The sequence below is a fragment of the Armigeres subalbatus genome, chromosome 3 (genome assembly GCF_024139115.2).
Source record: "Armigeres subalbatus isolate Guangzhou_Male chromosome 3, GZ_Asu_2, whole genome shotgun sequence".
NCBI lineage: Eukaryota > Metazoa > Arthropoda > Insecta > Diptera > Culicidae > Armigeres > Armigeres subalbatus.
In genome coordinates this window covers 210,762,072-210,774,204 of record NC_085141.1, presented here as the reverse complement: position 1 = coordinate 210,774,204, position 12,133 = coordinate 210,762,072, and the positions used below count along the sequence as shown (strand labels likewise).

The 12,133-nt window shown below is 44.0% G+C and overlaps 1 protein-coding gene across 7 annotated transcripts in view; it reads right to left on the bottom strand.

The window, feature by feature from the left end:
- Positions 1–12,133, bottom strand: part of LOC134228091 (rho GTPase-activating protein Graf) — a 215,222-nt gene that overhangs the window by 139,679 nt on the left and 63,410 nt on the right. The gene's annotated exons all lie outside the window — the stretch shown is intronic.

Genomic DNA, 12,133 nt, shown 5'->3' with positions numbered 1-12,133 from the left:
GGTGGTGGTGGCAGTGATCTGCTGCGCTGGTTAACATGAGTATAAAGTGGTTGAAAATGAAACGGAATCGTGCTCAAGTGTCCCACATTTGAAACGCAAAACACAACCGCGCCGTTGTTGTCATCGATGTTATAGCAGGTGAATGTGTGAAATCGCCGAGTCGCTAATGGAAAACCATTTCGGCAGCCATGTACGGAAGGCAATTGAGACAGTCTGCTTGTCTACTTCGAACAGCCCACTTGGCTCAACGTATGTAGTCGTCGGATAGAAGGCTCGGCATTTCTCAAGGTCAGAACCGTTCATTAAGGACCGGGACTTTGCAATTTGTCAGAACGGCGTTGCATATGGATGTGCATTGATGTAATCACTCAACTCCGGCACAAGGTACCGTTCCTTCTATGGAAGCATTTTTTAATCTCAACTAGGCATTAGATGGAATGTCACGTATTTTTTTTAATTATTCCATACATATACCGGCTGCGGCTGTTACGGAAAGCATCGTATTCAACCAGTAACCGGATGGATGTGCATTGCAACAAATGTCAACAGAAAGGAGTGGGTGCAGCTCTACAAAGATACATCACATCATAACTCAAACTGCATTCTTCATTGGACACGAGTAAATTACACTCAGGCGTATTTTGTGGCACACTGTCACACATCAACAATGCTGCTAAAAAAACAGAACAAGATTGCACACGTTTATGATGATTTTTAATCCTGAGTACTGATAATCGAAAGAGTACTGTTGACAAAAATATATCTAATCGAATGGAGACGCAGGTGTAGGTACCCGTTTAAAAATATACTCGAAAATATTCAGCATCAATCATTGTCGATTCAGTTATTTATTAAATTTAGAAACGGCTTACAAAAAGTGTCGGTGAAATAATCCAATACCACGGATAGCAAGAAAGTATTATTTTTTCACGATTAGAATTCTTTTTATGCTGGACAATAACAGTTGCACAATAAATTCCACCAAACGACAAGCCGAGCCATGCAACTTTATGAAAAGAGAAAATATTTGCTCAATGGGTTCCATTATCATGAGCTGAATCGTTTTAATAGAAATGACCTTTTTTCAGTGCACTGGCCGCGACGATGACACGACGAGGACATCGGAATTGATGGCATTTCTGCTTGTTGTGTTTTTTCTTCGCGACCTCTTTTCGCACTCATCGAATCGTCAATGCAACAGCTGAATTTATTTTTGTTCATGATAGATTCCGTTCCGTTTAACAATAATTTTAATTGTATTTGACTATTTCCTCTGTTATGATGATCAATTCCACTCATTGCTGTTGCAGAGTTGAAGGGCCGATACGGAAGATAACTTAGAATGTAAGAATATTTTTAAATAAAAAAGATTTTTCCTGTAAGGGTTATAGCGAGTGAGTGCTAGTAATGCACCCCATGCGTATGATGGATCCGCTGAGCAAAATCTTAAATTAAAAACTAGAATCGATGGTTTCCTGTAAACTTCCGTCGGATGAAGTTGCTTCATATATCACACAATAAGGCCATTTGAAGATCACGTTTGAGGGAAAGCCACCAGAATCCGAGTACCAACCAATTGGGCAAATCAAGCATCCGAAGTATAAGCCTTGGAATATGACACAAGCAAGGAGATGTAAGCAAATAAATTAAGGGGAAAATCTTGTTTACCGTTGAAAGACAACTTACATTAGCGAGAATGGTCTGGTTCCAGAGGTGCTTAGGCTGCTCGCTCTGCAGTGCGGAAATGATAGGCTGAGTCTACCAGGATACAAAAAGCTTCCTCGGTGGGTACGTGGCTGCAATGAAAGCCGCGACAGCTTCAGCGGAGAAGATATTGCAAATGCTGGGAGAGCTGTCCGAGATTGTAATGTTGGGACCAATAGCCCCGATTACAACTCTATGGCTTCAAACCGACCCATCCGTAAACCTGTGTTTATAGTTACTGTTTTCACCAGTTCTACCGCCGACCTTCTAATTGCCTCTGAATTGTATCTTCTGCGAAAACGTTGCTAAATGGAGCTGTTTATGGTGGCTGAAGAGAAGTGCGAGCTCTTCGCTCCTTGCCAGTGGACCCGAGTCACTGGGGGTGACTAGCGTCAGCCACCGTGCGTGGGATCCGATCCCCTTCAATAAAGAAAGGGATCCTATGATCTCCAGATGTGGAAGAGGGGGATGCGGCGGCCTTGCGGTAGAAGACCGCCAGCGCACGATGGCGGAATGACAGGATCCCTACCCCTGGACACACGGCATCGGCAGGTGTGGATGAGAATAATCCTTAAGCAGCTCTCACGAACTAGTATCGGCTACAGGGTATCGATGAGGTTACGGTGGATAAGGCAGTTTAATTCCTGGCCGTAGAGAAGGCGACTGTCTATGATAGCCTGACAGATCAGTAAGCGGAGTTCGGAGCAAACTATACCTGGTTTTACAGCTGCCCTTAATCCTACGAAAGTGAAGGAGGGAAGTTAGACCTCGGTCGATAGACACCAAGCACTTCAACAATTTTGCGGTTGGAGATAGGAAGTTCCCAAGACTTGATGTTCGGGCCGGACAATTAGTATCTTGCACAACAGACGTGCCTACTGGCAGTAATGGTGAACTACCGAAGTTGCTCAACGAGAGACGGCGCTAACGGCTGATTGTTCCTTGATCCAAGTCCGTCCTGGTGTGCCTCAGCGGTAGAGTAACCGTGCATGGCTTCTGCTCGAGGTTTAATTATAAACGATAGCTTAAGCGACACTTCTGCGACTGAAACCCAAATTACACTTTGGGCCAAGTGTTTTCAACAACAACCCCTCCCAAGTTATTTTACTCCCCTCGAACTCTTCCGACCCGCTAACAAATTTTGCGAAGCGACTAATCGATGTAGGAACGGAACGAAACGGAAAAGTAAACGGAATGATCTTCCAAAGATTGTTCCAATTAAAAGAAACGTAAACGGAACTACTCGACCTATTTTATCAGAAATTCATATTTGTTCGAGTTGTACGAAATTTAGGTCACGGCCATGTCTACACACTAACCACATACCTGCGCAGGTTTTCTTCTTCGTCGACTTATTGGGTTCGCCAGCACAACGGATATTGAAGAACCACCCAGATGCAGTATCACGCGAAGCTGATGTGCCCGTGCAGTTCTGACCGAACTAAAGATGGTGTGCGATATTAAGCCACCCGGAAACAGCCCTGGATTAGAAATGATCGTTGCTGCTGCTACAGCTGACCAGCTGTTTGATGGCCGATGCAAAGGACTCTAGCTGGATTTTCGCACTACTTTCGCTGTAAACGACCATACCTACCTATGTGGATCATCAAGAACGATCACCTTCGGCCGGCGTGAAATATGAGTTGCAGATAGCAAAGGCCGAGAGTAGATACCTGCGACTGTGAGAACCATCGAAATGGATTGGAGATGCTGCGGACCAGAGAGGGAGATTTGCGCTACATGTCCATCGGTCAACAGATGACCAGCGTTTCGCTGGGAGAAAGTCAGTTGGTTTTGGTGCCCGTCGAGAACGGATGGACTCCCATCTGGAATAATTCATTGTTTAGTGTTAAGTTCTTGTTTATCATTAAAAGTTGTAAAATAAAGTAGTTTGTTTTAACTGTGGTAGTTTAATGCAAATCGGAGTGTTGTGTGTTCAATTAAGAAATCTACCGAACAAGAATTGGATACCCTACCGTCGTTCCCCAAAGGCCAGGAAACAATTGCTCGGAACCCAACTCGTTGGAAGTCAGCAGGAAAGAATCCCACTAGCCGATATCGAAGGAGGTAAGCTGACTACCCAACATTTGGTCCCATCGAACCGGATCAGGGAAGCAGTTGGAGGATATAGCCACACCGAAACCAACAGTGCCAACCAAGTTGCGCGTGCGAAATCGCCATCGCATTGGAAACATCGCCATCACCATAAGGACACAATTGGAATTTCGCCATCGCCAATCTTAGGCAACACTGAAGGATCGCCATCGCAACCTGGTGGATAATTGAACAATTGACGTTTTTTTTTTTTTTTTCCAATTTCGTTTATTTGGTAGGCTCAGGCGTGTATAACACTTTACGGAGCCATGGTTCTTTGGGATATGTACAATCAATATCATTTTATTATGAAGTTAATAAGAGAAGGGAAGAAGCCAACGTACTCGTGGTGACTCGAGGTTAGGTTTACAATGTTCAGGGATGGAAGGGATTAGGATTCGGAAATCAGGAATCATCATAATCAAAGAATGTCAGCTGCTCATCCGGTTATTTGGTGTCAGTTACGATGTGGTGTGTCGTCGTGCTCGAAGAATGGTTCGACTGGGAGCATCTTCCGGATGGCCAGAGCTACGGAGCTCTACGGAACAGACAGGCAGAGACTTAAAAAAAAAACTTTGAAGAAAGAAAAAAACAAAGTATTAGATTTTGATGTCAGAAGAACAAAGAAAACCATAAATGGCCTGCATATAGACTACATCACGATCTCCCAAAACACCTCGAACTTCCCTGAAGGGTTGTTTACCTCGGGCCACAAGGGTATCCAATAGTCGCTCTCTGGAGGCGTCGTTTTCCGAGCAGAACCAAACTACGTGATCGATGTCATCATAATCGGCTCCGCACCTACATAAGTTGCTATCGACAAGGTTTATTCTGTACAGATGTGCGTTTAGTGAATAGTGATTGGACATAAGTCTCGACATCGTGCGAATGAAGCCTCGACTTAAGTCCTCACCTCTGAACCACGCTCGCGCAGAAACTTTAGGAACTATAGAAAATAGCCACCGTCCAAGTTCGTTGTGTGTCCAATTCCTTTGCCAACTCTGAAGAGTACTCTGACGGACTAATGGGAAAAACTCGTTGTTCGAGAGTTGTCTATTATAAACCTCACCTTCCTGTGCGCCCACCTTTGCTAGCGAGTCCGCCTTCTCATTGCCGTAGATTGCGCAGTGAGATGGGACCCAAACAAAGGTAATCTTGAATGATCTTTCGACCAAAACACACATCTGCTCTCTTATGTTTGTAAGAAAGTAAGATGCGTGCTTAACAGGTTTCATCGACCGGAGTGCCTCGATAGAACTAAGACTATCCGAGAAGATGAAATAATGGTCTACGGGCTGATTGGAAATTATCCCCAAAGCGAAGTTAATTGCTGCCAGCTCAGCAACATAAACCGAACACGGTTCCTGAAGTTTTCGGAAGATGGTTGAAGTCACATTGAAAACACCGAAGCCAGTGGATCCGTTAATACGAGAACCATCAGTGAAGTATCTGTTGTTGCAATTGACATGTTCATATTTTTCGGAAAAAGAGAGGAATGGATATTTTCGAAGATGATCTGGTATTCCTTGAATGGCATGTTTCATGGATAGATCGTATTCAATGGAGGAACTGTCGTTGGTGAAGTGAACTCGAGATGGATTATAACACGGAAGACAAAGATCTGTTGATATGTAGTTGAGATAAACTCTAAGGAATCTTGAACGGCAAGTCAGTTCAAGCATTTTTCGAAGTTATCTAGGACAAGTGTGTTACTTGTTCCACATTTGATGAGTATTCTAAGTGAGAGCTCCCAGTAACGGTGCTTTAAAGGAGTGACTCCAGCAAGCACCTCCAGGCTCATGTTATGCGTTGAATGCATGCAGCCAAGGGCAATACGCAAACAACGATACTGAACACGTTCCAATTTGATCAGGTGGCAATCAGCTGCTGAGAGGAAGCAGAAAGAACCATACTCTAAAACAGAGAGAATAGTCGTTCTATAGAGTTTGATGAGGTCTTCCGGGTGAGCACCCCACCATGTTCCGGAGATAGAACGTAGAAAATTGATCCTTTTCCGGCATTTTTCTATCAAATACTCAAAATGGAGTTTCCAGGTACATTTGGAATCAAACACGACCCCAAGGTATTTAGAAGATAAAGATTGGTTAATGTCATCATTCAACAGCTTTAGTTTCAGTTGAGCAGGGTACCGCTTCCTAGTAAACACAACCAACTGAGTTTTTTGCGGTGAAAACTCGATCCCTAAATGTCTGGCCCAAACAGTCAGATTATCCAGGGTACTTTGCAATGGTCCTTGCAAGACATCTGCACATGGACCTCTTAGAGAGACCACGGCATCATCTGCAAGTTGTCTCAGCGTGCATTGTTCTTCCAAACAATTGTCAATATCTTTAACATAGAAATTATAAAGCAAGGGACTTAAACATGAACCTTGGGGAAGGCCCATGTAACTAGTTCTGGAAGTTGTCAGAGTGCCGAGTGTGAAGTTCATTTGTTTTCTGACAACAAATTGTACAAGAAATTATTCAAAATAACTGGTAATCCATTACTGTGCAGATTGTCTGACAGTACTTCTATGGAAACTGAATCAAAAGCGCCCTTAATATCCAAGAATACTGAAGCCAATTGCTCCTTGTGCGCAAAGGCCAGCTGAATATCTGAAGAGAGCAACGCTAGACAATCGTTTGTTCCTTTCCCTTTTCTAAATCCAAACTGAGTATTTGAAAGCAATGCATTTTGTTCGACCCAATGGTCGACTCTTGAAAGGATCATTTTTTTCAATAACTTTCTCATGCATGATAGCATGGCAATCGGTCGGTATGAATTGTGATTAGACGCTGGTTTCCCAGGCTTTTGAATAGCTATTACTTTGACCTGTCGCCATTCAGGTGGCACAATGTTGTACTCCATGAAACAGTTGTACAGGTCAAGTAATCGTCTTTTTACGATATCTGGGAGGTTTTTCAGAAGATTGAATTTGATGTTATCGCATCCCGGAGCAGAGTTATTCGATGAAAGAAGAGACATAGAAAGTTCCAGCATTGAGAATGGTCCACCTATAGAACCGGGATCAGTTACTGATTCTCGAAATAGCGGTTCTGCTGGTACGGAATCTGGGCAGACCTTTTTTGCGAAGTTGAATATCCATCGATTGGAGTATTCTTCACTCTCATTGGTGGAAATGCGGTTCCGCATGTTGCGAGCCGTTTTCCAAAGTGTTGTCATTGAGGTTTCTCGTGATAGTCCCTCAACAAAACGTCGCCAGTAGCTACGTTTTTTGCCTTGAGAAGATTTTTGAGTTTTCTTTCGAGCCTCAAATACTCTTCAAAAAGCTCGGACCTTCCGTGTTTACGGAAGGCCTTGAAGGCATCAGATTTCTCAGAATACAACTTAGTACATTCATCATCCCATCCAGGAGTGGCTGGTCTTCTGATGACAGATGCACTTGGAACGGGTCGTTTCTGAGCTTCTAGTGCGCTTTTTTGAATCAACTCAATAAGGAATCGATATTCATCCAAAGGTGGAAGAGTGTCAGTTGAGTCAATACCAATTTTTACCGCCGATGCAAATTTTTGCCAGTCAATGTTCTTCGTGAGATCGAAAGGAACATTAACTGGCTCAGATTGTTGATAGCCACTCTTAATTGTGGTGACTATCGGCATATGGTCACTACCATGGGGATCTTGAAATACCTTCCACGTGCAATCTAATGATAGTGAATTTGAACATAAAGACAGATCAATACGGCTTTGTTGACCATTTGGTCCTATTCGAGTTACTTCACCAGTGTTCAAAATATTCAAATTGAAATCGTCACACAAATCATAGAAAATAGGCGCTCTATAATCGTCATACGTTTCGCCCCATCCAATACCATGTGCGTTCATATCACCCAATATCAATACTGGAGATGATAGGAGAGAGACTGCGCTCCAAAAATGTCGACGATTAATAGAGGCATTTGGAGGAATGTACACTGAAGCTATGCAAAGATCTTTATTCTTCACATTTACTTGGCATGCGACGATTTCTAAGCCGGGAACAGTCGGAATGGGAATTCTGTAGAAGGAGTAGCATTTTTTGATCCCCAAAAGAACGCCACCATAATGATCATCCCGATCTTGGCGAATAATATTAAAATCGTGGAAGTTGATTTCATCTTCAGAAGAAAGCCATGTTTCACAGAGTGCAAATATATCGCAATCGGAATTGCGAATCAAAAACTTGAACACGTCTAATTTATTTTTAAGACTATGACAGTTCCACTGCAGCACAGTGATTGTATCTTGGGTATTGGCCGTATTATCCATCGAAAGATACAATTCCTGCAAGAAGGGGCCATGAAACAGTCAATTGCTTCAGATAACTTTCCACTGTTGGTATAAAGAGGTCAATGATTGGCCTCAATGAAATCGGAATATTGAATAAATTCAAAAAACGGTCCACAAGGTCCTTAAAGGAGATCAACCCTCGCTTGGACGGAATTCTTTTTCTAGAAGTGCGAGTAACATTCTTTTTTTCGTTGATAGTCCTAATCGGATGTTTCTTTGAAACATCGGTTTTTGGCAATGGCGGGAATGTCTTGCTGCAACTAGGATCTAAAGGAGCAGTGAAGACAGGTTGCTTCGGGATTTTAAATAATCACCCATTGCCTTCAGATTTTGGCAAGCTTTTATGGATGACTTTTGATTTCTTTCGGCGCGATCCCGGGGAAGACGGTTGCTTCCTCTTTTCGGGCACGTGTACCTCCGCAGAATCATCCATGTCGGCTACATCAGAGTCCAATTCGTCAATGGAAATGGAATCGTAGTAATCACTTACTTGAACGGTAGCTGAAATAGCAGGCTTTGCAGTGGTATCGGCGGATGAGTCTTGCGCTTTAACCATCTCCGCATAAGTCTGCTTGGAGCGCTGTACCAACGAGCGCTTCACTTTTTGGGTGCGCTTTTTGTACACCGGGCAATCTTGCAAACCATGGGCTGGAGCCATACCACAATAAGCACATTTTGTGGCTTGTTGCTGACAGGACTCCTCCCGATGACTTTCGAAGCATTTAGCACAACGTGGTTTGTTGTCACAAAACTCGGCAGTGTGACCAAGTTGTTTGCAATTGGTACAATTAAATACCCTTGGCACAAAAGACGCACCGGAAACAACATATTTTCTATATCGACATATTTTGGGAGCATCGAACCGGCGAATGTCACCCGAAGAGAGCCTGACTTAGAATATACCTTTTACCATCTACCGTGGTTGCTGAATGCAATTCCTTGCAGTCCAGAATATCCACGGTAGATTGCAGGCATTCTTTAGGCGGCCTTTTCCTGCAAGCACATCCTTACAAGTCAGGCTCGCTGCGTTGATTACACCTTCTATCTCGACCTCCCGCGAGGGCACATAAACTAAATATTCAATATTGTACGCCTTGTCTTTCGCAATTTCATTCGCCACCTGGTATGTAGGTGCGGTGATGCGTAATTTGTTTCTGTTGATTTGACTGAATTCAAGCTTCGTAAAACGACGCGTCAAATCTCGTTTTATGCCCAGGAAATCTAGGCTCTTCACTTTCTGCCGAAAGTAAACAACCCAAGGCCCAGGCGAAGCCGCATGGTACAATCGTGTGCGAGTACTATCTTTTGGAGGCCCATTGCCTCCTACTGTCTCTGCCTCCATTCTCACCTCGCAAGGTGGAAGGATAATTATTGCTTATGCTAACTTACAACTAATAGCTTATTAGAATATATATCAAGATAAAAAATCAATTCAATTTATTTCTATTAGTTCCGCTCTGTGACGGGAGAACAATAAAGCAGTCTCTTCCACTTATCTGCGCCTGCTGCTGTAGGTAGCAGCAGTAACAATAGCCTGCTTCACTGGCATCGCCAGAAGCAGCTACTTCCCTCGCCGAGAGCGATCGCCTTGGAGCGTAGGGGGGAATAGCACCACACAATACTTGCACTACCGAACACAATCCGCGATGAGACACAGCACACACGTCTGGCTCGTTCAAGCTATCGGCACGGAATGAACAATTGACGTTTGTTGCTGGATAAGCTACGCCATCATAGCTCGTTGGTATTGGAAGTTTGCTGTGAATTTGGAGCACTTTTGCATGCAGAGCCTGGAGCATCTATTTGTATCTTCGCTGGAGCACCGAATCAGCAGAAATATCTGCTTGTCCAGGTAAATACTAAAAGTTCGGTGTATGTCCAGCCGAAGCATTGGCCTACTAAATTCTAACGCCAACCTTTCGACCGCACGTTTTGTATTCGTTGCATGAGACGGAATTTCTACGGTGCCATTGCTACGCTGAGGGTCGACTGAATTCTGCTTAGAACGGACGGTTCAGCATCGAACGGACGGTTCAGTGTCGAACGGACGGTTCATTTAAGTGCATGCCGCATAGCTAATCGACCACAGTTTCTCCAAAGAAGGACGATAATTGCGGGTGAATATCGAAGAGGAAGCGACCTGTTTCTTCCTCCCGGGTGAGTGAAAATTGACTGTATATGTCACTGCCGAGCTAGGCACAGTAGAAATATACTGTTTTAATGGAATTTCCTGTACAACCTCTTCTTTAACACCACGCAATTCCTGCATTGGAACTGCTCGTTAGAGCAAGTCTGCTGCAAACCCAAGTTACATTCTCGACTGCATTGATTCATTGGTTGGTGGAGTTGTTAGTCCTCCAGGTTAGTTGCACGGTATATGTCCTACCGAAGCAAACGTTACGATTACTACATACCGATTATTTCTCTTCGACCTACAACCTGCGCACACTTTGAGAAAATTGGATATTCGTGGTGATTTGGATTTGTTTCGGCATAGTTGCATCGGTACTGCTGATGGTACCTCCAGGTAGGCTGCCACAGTATATGCCTTGCCGAGGCATACACTTTTGAATATTACACCCTGGTATTTCCTCTTCTTGAATTACAAATCCAAATGTGAGTGAACTCAATTGAGGCAAGATTGATGTGCCGTCACCGGACCTTTGCTACTTTGGTTCGGTTCGGAATTAGATAAGAAAAGGTACCTGTTCTTCCAGGTTAGTGAAAGCGAGCAGTATGTTCGCCGAAGCAAGGATACTCGTAGAATACTACACCAACGTTTTCTTTACCGATTGTTCGACGACACATCATCACGCCTATCATTCGGAAAACATTATCGTCTTTGAAGCGATCTTCACTTGACGACATCTCTGGTTTCATTTAGAAGTTTTCTGATGCAATCACTGGTACACAGGTAGACGTTCGGCTGGAGCGAATCGACGATTTGTGGGAGAGATTTAGCGAGAACTTGGTTGAGCTACGATCTCATGAAAAGTTCGAGGACGAAGAGAATCAACTTAGGAAGTTGCGCAAGCAGATGAGTGATCGATATTATGAAGCTAAATCGTTTTTGTTGGACAAAAGCAAAGCCCTTCATGCCCCTTCGGCCGTGGGTCAGTCTCTTCTCGAACAACCGGCAGCAAATGTTGTTGATCATGTCAGGTTACCGCAAATTCATCTTCAAACGTTCAGTGGTGACATCGATGAGTGGTTGAGCTTCCGAGACTTGTTTACGTCGCTCATCCACTGGAGGACCGATTTGCCGGAAGTAGAGAAGCTTCATTATTTGAAGGGTTGCCTTCAGGGTGAACCGAAAAGCCTAATCGATCCCCTGAAGATTACCAAGGCAAATTACCAAATAGCTTGGGAGACGTTGATGAAAAGGTACAATAACAACAAACTATTGAAGAAGAAACAGGTGCAATCTTTCTTCATGTTACCGACTTTGGGCAGAGAATCGGTTGTTGATCTGCGTTCTCTGGTAGAGGGTTTTGAGCGAATCGTTCAAACACTAGATCAAGTTGTGGAACCTGTCGATTACAAGGATCTTCTGTTGGTGAATTTCCTCACAATGCGATTGGACCTGTCTACTCGTCGAGCATGGGAGGAATGCTCAGCCTCCAAGAAAAAGGACTCACTGGCAGACCTCATCGAATTCCTACGCCAGCGAATCCAAGTTTTGGAATCTCTTCCGCCTAGGCAGACGGATTCCAAGGTTACTCATCCACAACAAATAGTCGCAAAATCGAGAGTTTCAACAACCAAGGCCAGGTGTAATTCGGTCGAAGCATCAGCAGGAAGATGTGTGGCTTGCAAGGATAGCCACCATCTATTTCAATGTTCCGCATTCCAAAAACTTTCTGTGGCGGACAAAGATGCTTTGTTGAAATCCCATGGGCTTTGCCGGAATTGCTTCCGACCGGGGCATCAGGCAAAGGATTGCCTATCCAAATTCCGCTGTCGGATCTGTAGAAGACGTCACCACACCCTAGTTTGTTTCAAATCGGAGAAGGGTAATACTGCATCGGTCGCAGAGGCTGCTG